The sequence below is a fragment of the Dermacentor variabilis genome, chromosome 3, assembly GCF_050947875.1.
Source record: "Dermacentor variabilis isolate Ectoservices chromosome 3, ASM5094787v1, whole genome shotgun sequence".
In the NCBI taxonomy this organism is placed as follows: domain Eukaryota; kingdom Metazoa; phylum Arthropoda; class Arachnida; order Ixodida; family Ixodidae; genus Dermacentor; species Dermacentor variabilis.
In genome coordinates, this window is record NC_134570.1 from 51,035,090 (window position 1) to 51,048,862 (window position 13,773).

The following is a 13,773-nucleotide window of genomic DNA, read 5'->3' on the forward strand; positions in this document are numbered from 1 at the left end:
CTGAAAGGCATATGTATTATGCAGCTATATCTCGCGCACTACAAATCATGACGTATCACAAATTACGGCGTGCTCTGCAAGGGTCCCTAAGCTTCAAGGAGCAGGAATAATCTCCACAAGGATCTCAAGCAAGGTGCCCCTGAGACGTCTGCTCCATCAGAAGCCTGCTTTCTATAGCCTCAACTGACGTCGCGTAATACGATACAACCTCGCCACCGAGAATGTATTTATGTACACGACGTTGCCTCACATAGAACATCAGAAGCAGCGCAGCAGTGGTGGAACCGGCAGCCCAAACAACACACGCCAGGTAGCCAGACGCTTCGCGGCGTTACGTGTATACATAACGCTCAGGGCACAAGCGCTTTCGTTATGGATGGCTTTTTAACGCGAGACACTCCTTATGCGTGAAGCTATTACGGCAGAAAGCGCCTTTCTTCTTCTTAATTACATTTTCTTTTTTTTTTGTCCTTCAGTTGTGTCTTTACTGTATGTGCGCGCACATGGTGATGCTTCGTCGTACGCCTCGGTTGTCGTCTGCGAGTTGGCCAGACGGCAAGTAAAAAAAAGGAAGCTGAAGCTTTTTCATCGCAACGAAGGGGAGAGGTGGGGCACTGAAGTGGCAAGCCATGCGAGATGGAGGTGTAGTGACTGATCACCTTTTTTTCTTTCTTGTTTTTCTCTTTGGCAGACTTCGGTCCACCGGAACGTTCAAAGCAGCGCCGGGATGAACAGAGCTGTTGCGGCTGCTATGACGCGCCGTTGCTAATCGCCGGACGATGTAAATGTTAACGATGAACGTCGCCGCATCCACGCCCATCACTGGAAGGCCTACACATCGCTTGATCGGCCACGTGCTCTCCTTTCGGGGTTTATTGTCTTAATCTACAGGGTGCCAGATGACACGTTGGCGTTTGAGCCTGGCTACTTCTTGTCTGGTGCGTGCGCCCAGGTGATGAAGTGGATTAGACCAGCTTTTCTGTACGCGTGCATGTTTTGACTTGGATGAGGGTTTCGCCCAAACAACACGCGTTTGCTGCTCGTTAAGTTATACGCCCTCTTTCTCTAACCAGAAGCGTGGAGGTGAACGCACGGTGTGTTATTTGAACCTCGTAACATGAGGCGACGGGGTTTATTAAGCCGTAACCTTGGAAACATCCCAGAAATTGTGGGCTGGGGGATAGATGCTGTATTGTCCCGAAAAAAATGTTTAGACGCCTTCGTATGCTTCGTATGTTCAGTGAGTGCAGCATGCTCTTTTCTTTTTTTTTTTTTTGTCCTTATCGTCCTTCATTTATCACTAGCGGACAGGCACCCTGATTTATGGAAGGAGCCTTGCCGTTGCCCCCTTTTTGCTAGCTGCCTTATAATTTCTTTTTGTACATTTCTCTTTTATTATTATTATTTTTTTGGGGTTGTTCTAGGTTCAGGTGGCTGAAGACATTGCGGCGGCGTTCTGAGGCGCCTGCAGACCACTTCTCCATCACGCTACCAGCTTTCCCGAGCCGGAGGTGACTTGACTGTGGAGATGGATCGCGCAGGTCACCCGGAAAAGACGAGGGGAGAATTTCACGCCTCTGTGAGCTGTCACTATGCTCCCTGCGAAGACGGAGGAGGCGTCTAATGGGAAAAAAAGGTGACGCGGATGCGTCTTTGACGACGTGTTAGTGTGTGCAACAGTATATACGCTAGGGGTAATTAGAAAAGAGTAAACTGAACAAGCTGTCGAGTGTTCGCGTCGAAAATCGAGCGCTGAAGCACTGCAGGCAAAGACACAACGAAGAGGCGCGATACGCGCTCCCGACAAATGAAGTCCCTGCTCGAGATAAGGAAACTTGCGTAACCGTAAAATCAATACATAGTGTGCACTTACGTCATTCAAGGATACTCCGCGACTTCCGGTTTACGGCGGCGCCATGTTGGGGAACCTATAGGCCTATGCGCGCGCCTGTTGATAAGGTTCCCCAAGATGGCGGAGGGTAGCGGAAGCAGACGACAGCGCCGGGCGTCTGCTTCCACAACAGCGCCACGAACGGCAGGAGTCAGAGCACTGGCACGTGAAGCAGACGACGGGACGAAGACGGGGAATCACGACGCTTCGAGTGATTTCGCACTGCGGCTTTTAGGGCCTGACGTACCGGAACACGCATTTGAGCGTGCCTGATTTTGAGAGAGGTCGCCACTTGTACGAGACAGGCCACGCTCATGGCACCAGGTAACACATAAAGCAGAAGACACGATGCAAATGCACTCCGCCAACAGGGCTCAGCGCGGTAAGCTAAGCCGTGGAGCACCAGAATTTATATTCCACATGTTATTTTGCTGTGCATGCACGGTAACATTGTCGCGTACTTAATCGTGTAAATAGGGGAAGGGCGCAAAAAATGTCACCGATGATGTGTCAAAAAATTACCGACGATTACGTTACTTCCTAATGCGAAATTTGAGCGCAGCAAATAAGCTGTTTCACCTTTTCGATAGATTGAGGCAAAGAAATCGAGCAACACATGTATGCGCTATCACAGAATTTTTTTTTTATATTTCCCGTACTCCTGGATCATCTCGACGGCGGCGACGGTAAGCTTCTGCTTCGGCGGCACGCACCTCTGGATTCTGACGGCGACGGCGCTGGGCCTCTGCTCTGGCAGCTCGTTTAGCAGCAGCAGCAGCAGCAGCAGACGGAGGACTTCCATCGGTCGTCTCGCTCATGGCTCAGAAAGAACTGGCAGATAATTTCGCAGTGGCGAACGGCAGCGGCAATTTCGGCTCGGGCGGTGCACATATACAGATCCGCCGCCACCGATCTGGCTCTCTGATTGCCACCGCACAGGGGTTGCATTGGAGGAGGAGCGAAGAAAGGAATTAAGTTCGAGCCGGCGCTTTGACAACCGGAGACTCGCAGGAAGAGGGGGGAGGGGGGCGGCGTGTACACCCAGCGGCAAACGATGGGTGCAGAAGCGCGCGCAGCAAGCGGACAACACGATAAAGGGAGGAGGGAAGAGATAGCAGCGACTGACTGATGCCGCTGACGCCGATAGTTTGTCAACCCCAGCTGCGGAGTTGGTTTCAGGGACAACGCCGCCGATGCCGACACAAACAATATGATACCCTCGCTTCCGCAGCGCTAAGAACCAGGTCTAGCCGTGGGAAGGTGGTCACGTATTCGTCGACGTGCCGGGGTCTACGTGAAATAACCGGCGCGTCGGCAACTGAAGAGCACCCTATCCGCCACACAAGAACAGGGGGGGGGGACCCTTTCCTCCTCTTTCTGCATGGCGACGACGGTGTTCTATGCAGTCACGTTATCTTGACTCTCTAGCGGCGTCAGCGGCATCCAGCGGTATCAGTCGGTCGCTGCTAGCGCTGGGGGGATGAAAGGGGGGCGGAGCTGGTTACGAGGCCGACGACAACGCCGACGATGACGCGAAACCCAGGAACGGACGCCAAAGAGCTGCGCTCTAAAATGTGTAAGGTACATTCCACTGGATATGTATACATGGGATTGCTGGGTGCGTGCACACCGCTGGGTATGTGCCCCAGGGGCCAACGGGCATCTGCCACTCTTCAATCAACGTTTCTTCTTTTTTTTTTTTGACGTCAATACTGGCACGGCAAGTATCACAACACCATTCTTACACGGTGACATTCACATAAGGCGATTTTTCTTGCAAGTGAGGGTCAGCGTCGACGTCGTTTTTTTTTCTTTTTCTCGGCTCTCAAAAAGCGCGTTCTTGGCAAATATGAGCTTCAACATCGCGGTTGTGCCCTTCAGGGGGTTTGCACAGGAGATATTAAGCTAAGAGGTGTTAGCTGCTACCGAAGTTGTTCAAGAAGACTGTTCTGATTTTGTCGTTAATCATACAATGACAAAGTATTTTTCAGAAGACTACAAAAATTGCCAGAGTGATTGCGGTGGTCATGAGCGATAACACGTAGGCTTGCGCGTCCATTGTTTGTTTTATAGCAGATGCAATATCACTAATGGGCGCGGTGTTTCGTTTCTTACATGTTATCGTCCCGGTGGAATTGTGCCGTGATTATGACTCGGTGTTCGTATCGTCTCTTGTCGAAACAACCTTTTTCTAAACACTTTATAGGCATGCTTCTCTCATATCGACGCCAACTACAGTCGAGCACCTCTACAACAAACGTCTCTAGAATGGGATGACTGCTCATGTTCATATGTAAGCTGTGTTTGTGCGACCTTTACTATGAAGTGACCTGTATAACGAAGGATAAGTACTCCGTTATAAAGTCGTTCGAGTGCATTACAATTCTTTGACACGACCGGTACGTATGTACACGTCCCACTGAACACGAGCTGGAGCACTCTTGTGTGCACTCTGGCTTCCATTCGGCCACTAGAATAAATGGCTTTCTTCCTTGCGTCACACGAGCGGGATCGTTTCAGTTTGTCCCATTCTCGAATGGTGGCAGCTAACGCTTTGAGACTCTGTGTTAAACTGCAACGCAGCCTTCGGGGTCGGCTCTCATTCCCCAGTAATTCACTCGTAGCAGAACGCCACGAAGCCGCTGCGAGACATTGTATCACCTTCGGGTTCGACCGAGGTTGTAGCCTTTCTTTCTGGAGTAAAAAAATAAAAAATAAATAACGGACGATTAAAGCACTCTCTAATGCAAAATCTATACGTGTTTTCACTTCACGATATACTGGCTTGCGCGGACAATCTGTCTCGCGCGGCAAATGGCGAACGGAGAAAAGTGTAGCGCAACTACTTCGTTAATCGGGAGATCGCGAGAGGCATCGCGTGGGTTACGCGTGCACAATTCACAGCAGTCACCGCAGATAGACCTGCGCTCATGCAGCGCTTTGTTTCCGTATAGGGTATCGGTGGACGCGCTCTCAGCATGCCATCGGTGAACAGACGACGGCGTGATACTCTGGCGCCATCTGGTAGCGGTCGTCTGCGCAGAGCCCGTCTTGCGCGGCACTACGCTTTTCATCTCACTATTTCGTCCTACCCTCCTCTTCCGCTTACCTCCCCGCGCTCTCGTCGCTATCACCGTCTTTCGTGCTCCGCTGCGCTTCGGGTTCACTCTTTTGTCCGTAGCTGTGCTCGTACGCTCGGTTACGCCAACGCTAAACGCAGGAACGGGCGCCTAAGAGCTGCGCACTAAAGTTACGAACAAACAAACGAGACGTACTTCTCCCCCCTTTTTGTTTCTTGAGCTGCTTCGCCGATCGCACATGTGTCGGTAAGTTCCCGTTCTCTGTTCGTTGTAATTATTTTTATCATTGCAATGCTTCGCCATTAATGTCTTAGAAACTAGCCCAGCATTCGGTAATGGTCCATTTCACACAGCTTAGTGCGACGAGAGTCGTCAGTGGCAGCAAGTGTGAACACGCCGGTTTGTTTGCGTTCGCCGTCGACGCACAGCAGACAGTCATGTGCTGGACGCAGCTAGAGTTTGGAAACGCGACGAAGGAACATATACCCTAAAAGTAAGACTGATGTACTGATAACACGGCAAAATGGCGAATACAAATGTGAGTGTTCGCCTTCGTAGCCCATGCTTCGAAGCCGTCACAGCTGCGTAGGTGAAGACGGGTAATTCCCATGGGACACGAAGGTGTTCCGTATGAACGGCCGCTTTATTAATGCTAGAACTAGTAGACCATAGCAAAGCAGCGTCAAAAATGTACCATGCATGGTCGGCGATCGAAACCCAATACTCGGGGCGAGCAGATGCCACCGTCTCTCTCTCTCTTTCTCTATTTCTTTTTTTTTTCTTTTTGCGCCACAGGTGAGCTCTACGTGATCGCCGCGGGGCCTTAATTATGCTGCCACAATGCGTCACAAAGGTTCCCGCTGTCACTGTATACCGTTATCGCGTTTCAATTGCTGAGCACTGTTTGCCTACAGAAGGCGCGTATCCAGTCTTTCCGCCGTTCCATCCGGCGAGGCCGCGATGAAAAACGATTGAAGTAAATGGCCCAATCAGTTTCAGTCATGTTTCAGTAACTGTTCGCGCACCTAAACACGCCACGTGTTTCGTCAGATTTGGTTTTACATGGCACTTGGGCAACGCAAAACAGATAAGACGACGGAACATATTAAATCAACGTAGCTGGCAGCAGCGCCTGCTGAGCTCTGTCCGGCCGTCACATGCCATTACATTCGTGGCGCCGCCGCATGAAGGCGTCACCGGTCCGAACTCATCCCGCGTCCGGTGCCTATACGAAACTGCACATATCTGTGAACGGAACTAAAACGAAGTGTGGTACTGTCTGTGGTACAGATTGGTTGGCGCCTCGGTGAACGCTTTAAAGAGCACTGAACTTCAATAAAAGTATCGTTCACTTCTCTGCCCCCCCCCCCTTCTTTTATTTATTGACAGGTTGAAAATGGAGATCTTGGAGTATGAATCAGCTCTGACTACTCCTCGTAGCGAGTACACGCACTGTATATGCTTAAACATTTACTCACGCAGTTTGTATAGCTTTCTCAAAGGTTTCGATGATCCTTAGCTCTTGACATGAATTGCCGTCGGTACCGCTTGTGCGCTCCGGTATATTTCCTTGCACCGTTGTAGACTGATTGCAGAGTGCTGACTGCAGACCCGAGCTCAATTGATTGTTGCTTCCTTCTTTTGCGAGTAATTAAAAGCTTACTTCCGTGCTCTGACGACATGCTTCTGCGAATGTTCTGGCATACGCGGCGTCATGACCAGCTCGTTCCCTCTAAAAATCGAAGAATGAGACGGATTTTCTTGTCACTTCAGAGGTCTGGTATATGCCATAGCTTTCGGGAGGGGCAGTATTCAGCTCCTAGAGCTTACAAAATGGCAAACGGCGCCTTCTTCATTCATATCGTTCAATCTGTCTCTCCCTTCGGGCAAGCGAGACCAGGACAGTTTCGCAACAGTGTGTACCCGTTCCCCCCGCTCTGTCTTCATTACGAGCCCCCTCCTGCTGTAAGCTAAAATTCTTATACGATGCGCGTTTTTTCACTCGCGCTCTTCGCCCAGCAGTTGTCGTTGTTGCTGGCCGAGCTGAGGCGAAGTATTTCGCGGCTTGTCCCGACAGAATTGGGCGAAATTTCTTTTTCCTTTTTATTTGTTTGCCCGACTATCGCCGAAACCGGCCCGGGCAGCATCAGCCCCATAGGGAGGAGGACCCGCGCCGACGTTCGCTGGACATGCCGGCCGAAGCTGCCCCCCCCCCCCCCCCGACTCTTCGCTGCATGCGTGGACGTGCGATGTGGCTGTAGTTCTGTGCAACGCGGCGAGTCGTTCTTCTTCCGCATGGGAAGATGCCCCACGGCGGGAATCGACAAACTTTAGGAGCCTTTGTGCCTCACGTGGTGAGATTGCAACAATGTGGAAGACTGTCTCGTTGCGCCCAGCGTTGAAAGAAAGAAAGAAAGAAAGAAAGAAAGAAAGAAAGGAAGAAAGAAAGAAATACATTAGTTATTGTTTTACGGGAGAGAGGTCTTATGCATGCGGGCTTTCAAGACGTAGTGCTTCCGGAACGGCCCCCCGTGGCAATCAGAAAAAGAAAAAGTTTTTGTTTTTAGGCCTGCTGACTGCCTTTCTTCGAAACACCGCGTTTACGAACCTTTCATAAAAAATAAGCGTGCTAATCGGCAGTTTTAGAAACATAGCGTCCCCAAGTGGCTTTGCGTACTCAAAAACTCAATGTCCTTCGTGCGGCTATCGCGTCCTTTCGTACCCTCTTTGCATTCTTTTGCGCGTCTGGCCGACAGCGGCAGCTAACTTTGGATCCCCCACACTTCTGAAACTGCCTAGTAGCCTAATACCGCATGACAGGTTTTACCAATGTTCTAAAAATGTTATACCAATGTTCTTATGTTAGAGCGCACATGTTCCCTATACTTGTACCCCGTACATTTTGTAACGCCCCTGAAAAAATCGTCATGAAAAATAATAATAATAAGCTCGCCTGACTGAGGTACATGCTCAGGGGGAACAAGTTCCCGTGAAGTACGCCCGGCGTGCTGTAACACCAGCACCATATCGCAGAATTGTTCCCTTGTCAGATCTGATTGGCTAACGCGCCGGCTACGCCGCCTCTCATTGGCTGAAATCGCCGACATGGCGGAATTCGCAGCAGTGGCATATACATAGCACACCCGCTGAAGTTGTTGCCGCACGGCGCATAGGTGGTGGTTCGTACGGCTTCCTTAAAGTACAGTTGATTTAAAATGACGAAAAGGCGCAATGGTCTCTAAGGCAGCAATGAAATGAAACGTTTATTTTTCTCTGAGTGTAGTAAAACTCTGCACATTTACATCAACACGAGCCCGTCAAGCGCGTCGGTTGAGGCACACGAAGAAAAGCGCAACACGCGCACATTAAAACATATAGAGGGTGAGGGGCTGATTTTTATCCCAGTGTTCACCGTGTGGTGAGTTACGTTCAATAAAAGGATGCTTCGGCGTTCAGAAAGACTGAGCCTTCGGTCTCTTCGATTGTACAAATGAGAATGTTCGCAATAAAAAGTGTCGTAGTTCTATGCCTGAGTGAAGGTTGTTTTTATTCCCTCGAGCTGTCACCTGTGGATGAAACAATACGGGCCGATGGCTTTGGCTAAGTGGCAAATGTATGACACCTAGATGAAGAAGATGAGAATGACAACAACAAAATGATGAAGACGACAACAGCAGCAGTATGAGCTATATCAGCAGCAACAACAAACTAACAAAACTTCAAGCACACAAACGTCTCCAACCACATCAACGTCTCACGTATACCTTTACCTATCGTCGTGATGGCTTCAGTGAACTTGTTACATTGTTTTCGACCTTACATCATTATTCTTTCTTTCTTCACTCTCACAATCCGAGGAGCTGCCGTCACCTATATGTAAAGCGATCAAATCTGCTTTTATGGTAGTCAAAAAGGAAGAACAATGGCAACAAACAAACAAAAAAGCCTCGATCTGCTGACGGTGCCAAACATGAGATTACGCAACCCACTTCGCGGCCCCGAATTACCTGTCATTCAGAAAGACACTTCCCCAGGTTTCCAAATGCCCAGCAGCTGCACCAAATTAACGACTCCAACGGGGAGGAGGAGGGAGGAGGGGTCTGTCTGCACACGCGGATGCCCCAGAAGCATCCGTTTGAAAAAGCAAATTGGGTCCCCGAAATGCGCAACGAACGAGGCTGACAGGACACCGCCTTCTTCAAACACTGCTGCAGCCTCTCTCCTAAACAAGCCGAGATAGTTATAGGAATGGAAGAGAGAGAGAGAGAAGAAGAGCACGGCGCCGTCCAAGAGGCATAGCCATCTTTTTGTTGAAATCTCTTCTCGCCGTCTCGGCTTTCCTGCACGCCTGTCGGTCTTATCTGCACGTCCTGCAAAAACAGCGTTGGATGCGCGAGAAAGCAAGTGTGACGCCGCAACAATGGCTCGTCTGACACTCTTTGTACAAACAGTCGCTGCTAGAAGCGCGCGCCAGGAAGCGGCGAAATTCTTTTTGGAAGTGGCCGCGGCCGTTCCACGTCACCTCATAGGCAAACAGCCCACGAATCACCCCTCCGTTCCCGTCCCTTTTCACTTCTTGGAGACCCCATCTTTAGGTTCCCAAGCTGCCTGCTACCGCTGACATGAGTTTCACCGTTTCTCACTCTCTCCCGCTTCTTACCCTGGCTTGGACGGCTGTGTTTGCAGACTAGATCTTTGCTTTGACTTGCACTTTTATGCGGGCGTCAACAGTACGTAGGGAGAGAGAGAGAGAGAGGCGGGGAGGGCTAGAGAGAAAGGAGGAAAGGCAGGGAGGTTAACCAGCGGAGCGTGCGGGCAGTGGCATACCAGTTCGTTTTTTAGGCAGCTGTCCAAGTGTCCCTGGGTGTCAGACCAGGACGTGCAGTGGCATCGCCTTGAGAAGGAACGGGAATGAAATAGAAGAGAAACAAACAAGCAAGCAAACAAAGAAAAATGGCTGCTTGAGAAGAATCTTCTGAATTAATTCGCTGCATTTTCTAGCTCTATATTTTGCTAGAAATAATGATTTCCAGTTCTTTTCCTACTTGTTTTTGCACGCGCGATGTTTAACTGGAAACCTGTCTAACGGGCATTTACTTACCGCATGTCCACAAGAACATTATTGTGACAGATGCAATGCTTTTGTGTGTACTATTGCGATTTTGTACCTAATCGCCATCATCAGCCTAATTTTTAGACTCCGGACGGAGGCCTCTCCCAGCGATCTCCAATTCCGTTTGTATTACACCAGCTGACCACCACCTTACGCTTACAAATTTCCCAATTGCATCGTACGATCTGGTTCTTAGCCGTTCTCAACTGAGCTTCTCTCCCTTGGCACCCGTTCTGCATCTAATCATCATCAATTATCAGGCTCTACACTGTAAAACTGTTTCCACCTTTAAGGGTATTTTCTTGTCGCTCTGGTAACACCCTTACTGTTAGGGCCTTAAAAAGTTATAGAGGACCACAATGGAGCTCCAAGTAGACGTGCGATGGCAAAAGACGTAGTTGAAAACTATCTAATCATTCTGACAGCCTTGGGCGCACAGAAATATCCGGCAGGAGAGTTTCGTATCTCTCCCTGCGAAATCTCCCTGCGTGGGCCAGATATACATTAGTAACGGGAGAATGAAGCAAGTGCACACTTCTCACTTTTCTTATTGTTATATTTACGGCTTATTACACGCGCCTGTCCTGCTTGACTCCCATTGAGGCGTGCAGCATGTATTGAATAACCTTGTTGAGAATAGATAGATAGATAGATAGATAGATAGATAGATAGATAGATAGATAGATAGATAGATAGATAGATAGATAGATAGATAGATAGATAGATAGATAGATAGATAGATAGATAGATAGATAGATAGATAGATAGATAGATAGATAGATAGATAGATAGATAGATAGATAGATAGATAGATAGATAGATAGATAGATAGATAGATAGATTAGCCGGAAGGTGTTGCCAAGTGATACTCTGCGCAAGATGGGTGGCGGCGTAAACATTTACTGCCAAACAAATGTAGAGGGAGGCAAATTTCCCCTTAAGTGACACGAGGCAGCCCTTGGGAGTCCGCCCGCCGCCTCCGCGCAGGGAGACGGGGTTTGCGATGAGTCTCTCCCCACCCAGCGCGACTGCATGAGACAAAAACATTAGAGTGTAATAGGTCAAAGTGCTCAAGCGTCTGGGGACGCAAATGACCGGCCGTGCGGAAGAAAGCAAAGCGAGCACAAAAAAATCGCAAAGGGCCCACAATAGAGTATGTGTCCCCCAACGCTTGGTTGTGGCTTGACTATCCTATTCTAAACCTCTCTGTTACCCGCAGCTCCTAGAACCCTTACTTTAAACTCGGAGCTTGTCCTACGTGTGTGCGTGCGTGTGGGCGTTTTCTGTCTTCATCCCAACTTCGCTGCGTTCCAACCAGCTATGAGCCAACGTCGCATGAATCAAGGTTTTAATCCGACCTTGGAATCGTCGGGCGCACTGCCGAGGTACTGCCTTGATAGGCAATGGGAGACTCGCCATTTGTTTATTGACAAACGGCCAGCGTCCTATTCCCTTGCAGTATACAGTTGCAATCGCACCGGGGTATGAGGCTACGAACTGAGACTCGGATACACTATAGGGGCACTGCTCGTTTAACCTCAGAGCGAACAAATCATTGCGCCTCGCGCGGCACAATTGCTCAGCCACGTGGTCATCACTTCGCATGAACAGGAGTACAGGGCACGAAATCAATACATTGTGCAGCTACCTGTTCAATAGCTGGGTAACGTGTTGTTCTCCTGCCCAGTGTATGCGGATAAGCGCATGCCTGTGGCTGAACTGTAGGGTGTCAGGAGCATGCCAGAAATGGAGCGTTTCGAAGTAGTCGTTAATTCGGAGCGTGTTCGCGTTCTTGCGAAATTGTCACGCTGAGAGATACACCGGCGGTTCGAATTTTAGGCTCCGAGTTGGCTCCGCTATTCGGCGCGCGTGCGTCTCTCCAGCTCTCGACCTCAAAATGTTTGCAGGGTTGGTCAGCGTCATAGAGTGGCCTTTCGAAATAGGGAACTGTCGGAACGGAACGAATGAAGTGCACTGGTTAACACGGTACCCGTGCAGCAGCTAACAGTGATGCGGTATACGCAGAACGGCATTTAGCGAGAGTATGAGTACCCATACCAAGGGCTGTCACCGATCGCGGGGAATATGAACCGTGTTGTCGATCAATGCTTGGTCGAACAGCGACCTTACTCTGAATAGAAGCAATGTTGCGCAGGAGCCCTATTCTTGTAACAGGTATTTTCGAGTTCACTTTTTCTTCGCCTTTCCTTATGATTGCGATATCCATTACAAGGTGAAACTGCGACATTCTGGCTCACGCGAAGCCGGGCCCCCGCTGTATCGCCGGCATTGCACGTCCGTCACGAAGGGTGATAAGAGATGACTAGAATAAAGAGAAAAGTGAAGTTACATCAAAGTGCAAGAAAAGAATGACACCATCGAGCTCTTGAAATAAAAGCTGCACAAGGCGTGATCTGGCCCTCGCAACTAAGCAGACGACGCTGTGACGCAGAGAAAGAGAGAGACAAAGATATAGAGAGAAGGACTTTTAATAATATATGTGCCGGTATAATGCAGGGATTCCTTTCCTCGTTTCTTTTCCTTTATTATCACCACAGCTCACGACCGGCGCAGATCTTCGTGATAAGGCAGGCGGAGCTCCGCGTCGACCTATGGCGAAGTGTGAAAAGTAGAAAATGATTCTAATAGAATCACTACATTATCCTGGCCCTGCGGAGAGTTTGTCTGCCGTCTCGCCTATAGCATGCTGCAACAAACGAATGCCATGACGTATCAAATGACGCACTCGAAACACGCCACATGCTCCTCCGCAAAACAACACAGTCGGGCTCATATACTAGGCCAGTTCCACTATTTCCTTCAGACCAATGTCACGCAAGATTCGTTCAATCCTGCATCGATAGTGGTGTACCCGTCGTTCGCAGCTGCAGCCATGATTTGTGACGCACGTTCAGTGCAAACTACAAGTGGTACAGCACGTGAACGATCAATACGTCCTCCTGTGTATTCGCAGGATCGAGCTTCCGGCTGGCGTCAGTAAAGCAACAAATCCGGCGTGACGTTGCCTTGAAATAGAGCTTATTGTCAGTTGGCTTGAAACGGGAGTTGGAAATGTGGTAATGGCCTTGATTCCACCATGTAGACTGCGAGAACGCTCGACAATGCAGCTAAGTGGAGGACTAACACTTACTCATGCCAGAGGGGTTTATCTGAACCCTTGCACATTCCGAGTGAACCATGATTGTTACTTACGTGTCAACCTATAAAATGCCTGCATAAGGGAGAGAGACAAAGGGGCTAGCAATGGTAGGAACACAATGCACACCTATTGGAGGAGGAGGAGGAAATAAAGAAAGGAGATGCTCACCATGACGCGTCACACCACACAGAGATGGAGTAGAGGCAGCAGGGGCGGCAGTCTGGCCTCGTATAGTTGAACATCACTCCATGGGACATCTTTGTGGGCCCTACGTCTCCTCGAGGCTCGACCTTCCAGAAATAATAGGCCAGTGAGACAAGTTCGGGAAAGACTAGGCTGCTGGAGCACACAGCAGTTGAGACTACAAGCCCAATAGCACAACGAATAATAAGAGTCGGACATTTGGAACGCACAGCAGTAACGTCAGCTACCCTACCCAGAACAAAACAATTTATTGTCGACAGAAGTCAAAATGGTTTCCTGTTAAACGAAGTAAAGTAAAAAAAAAAATGGTATTTTCGGATCTGGA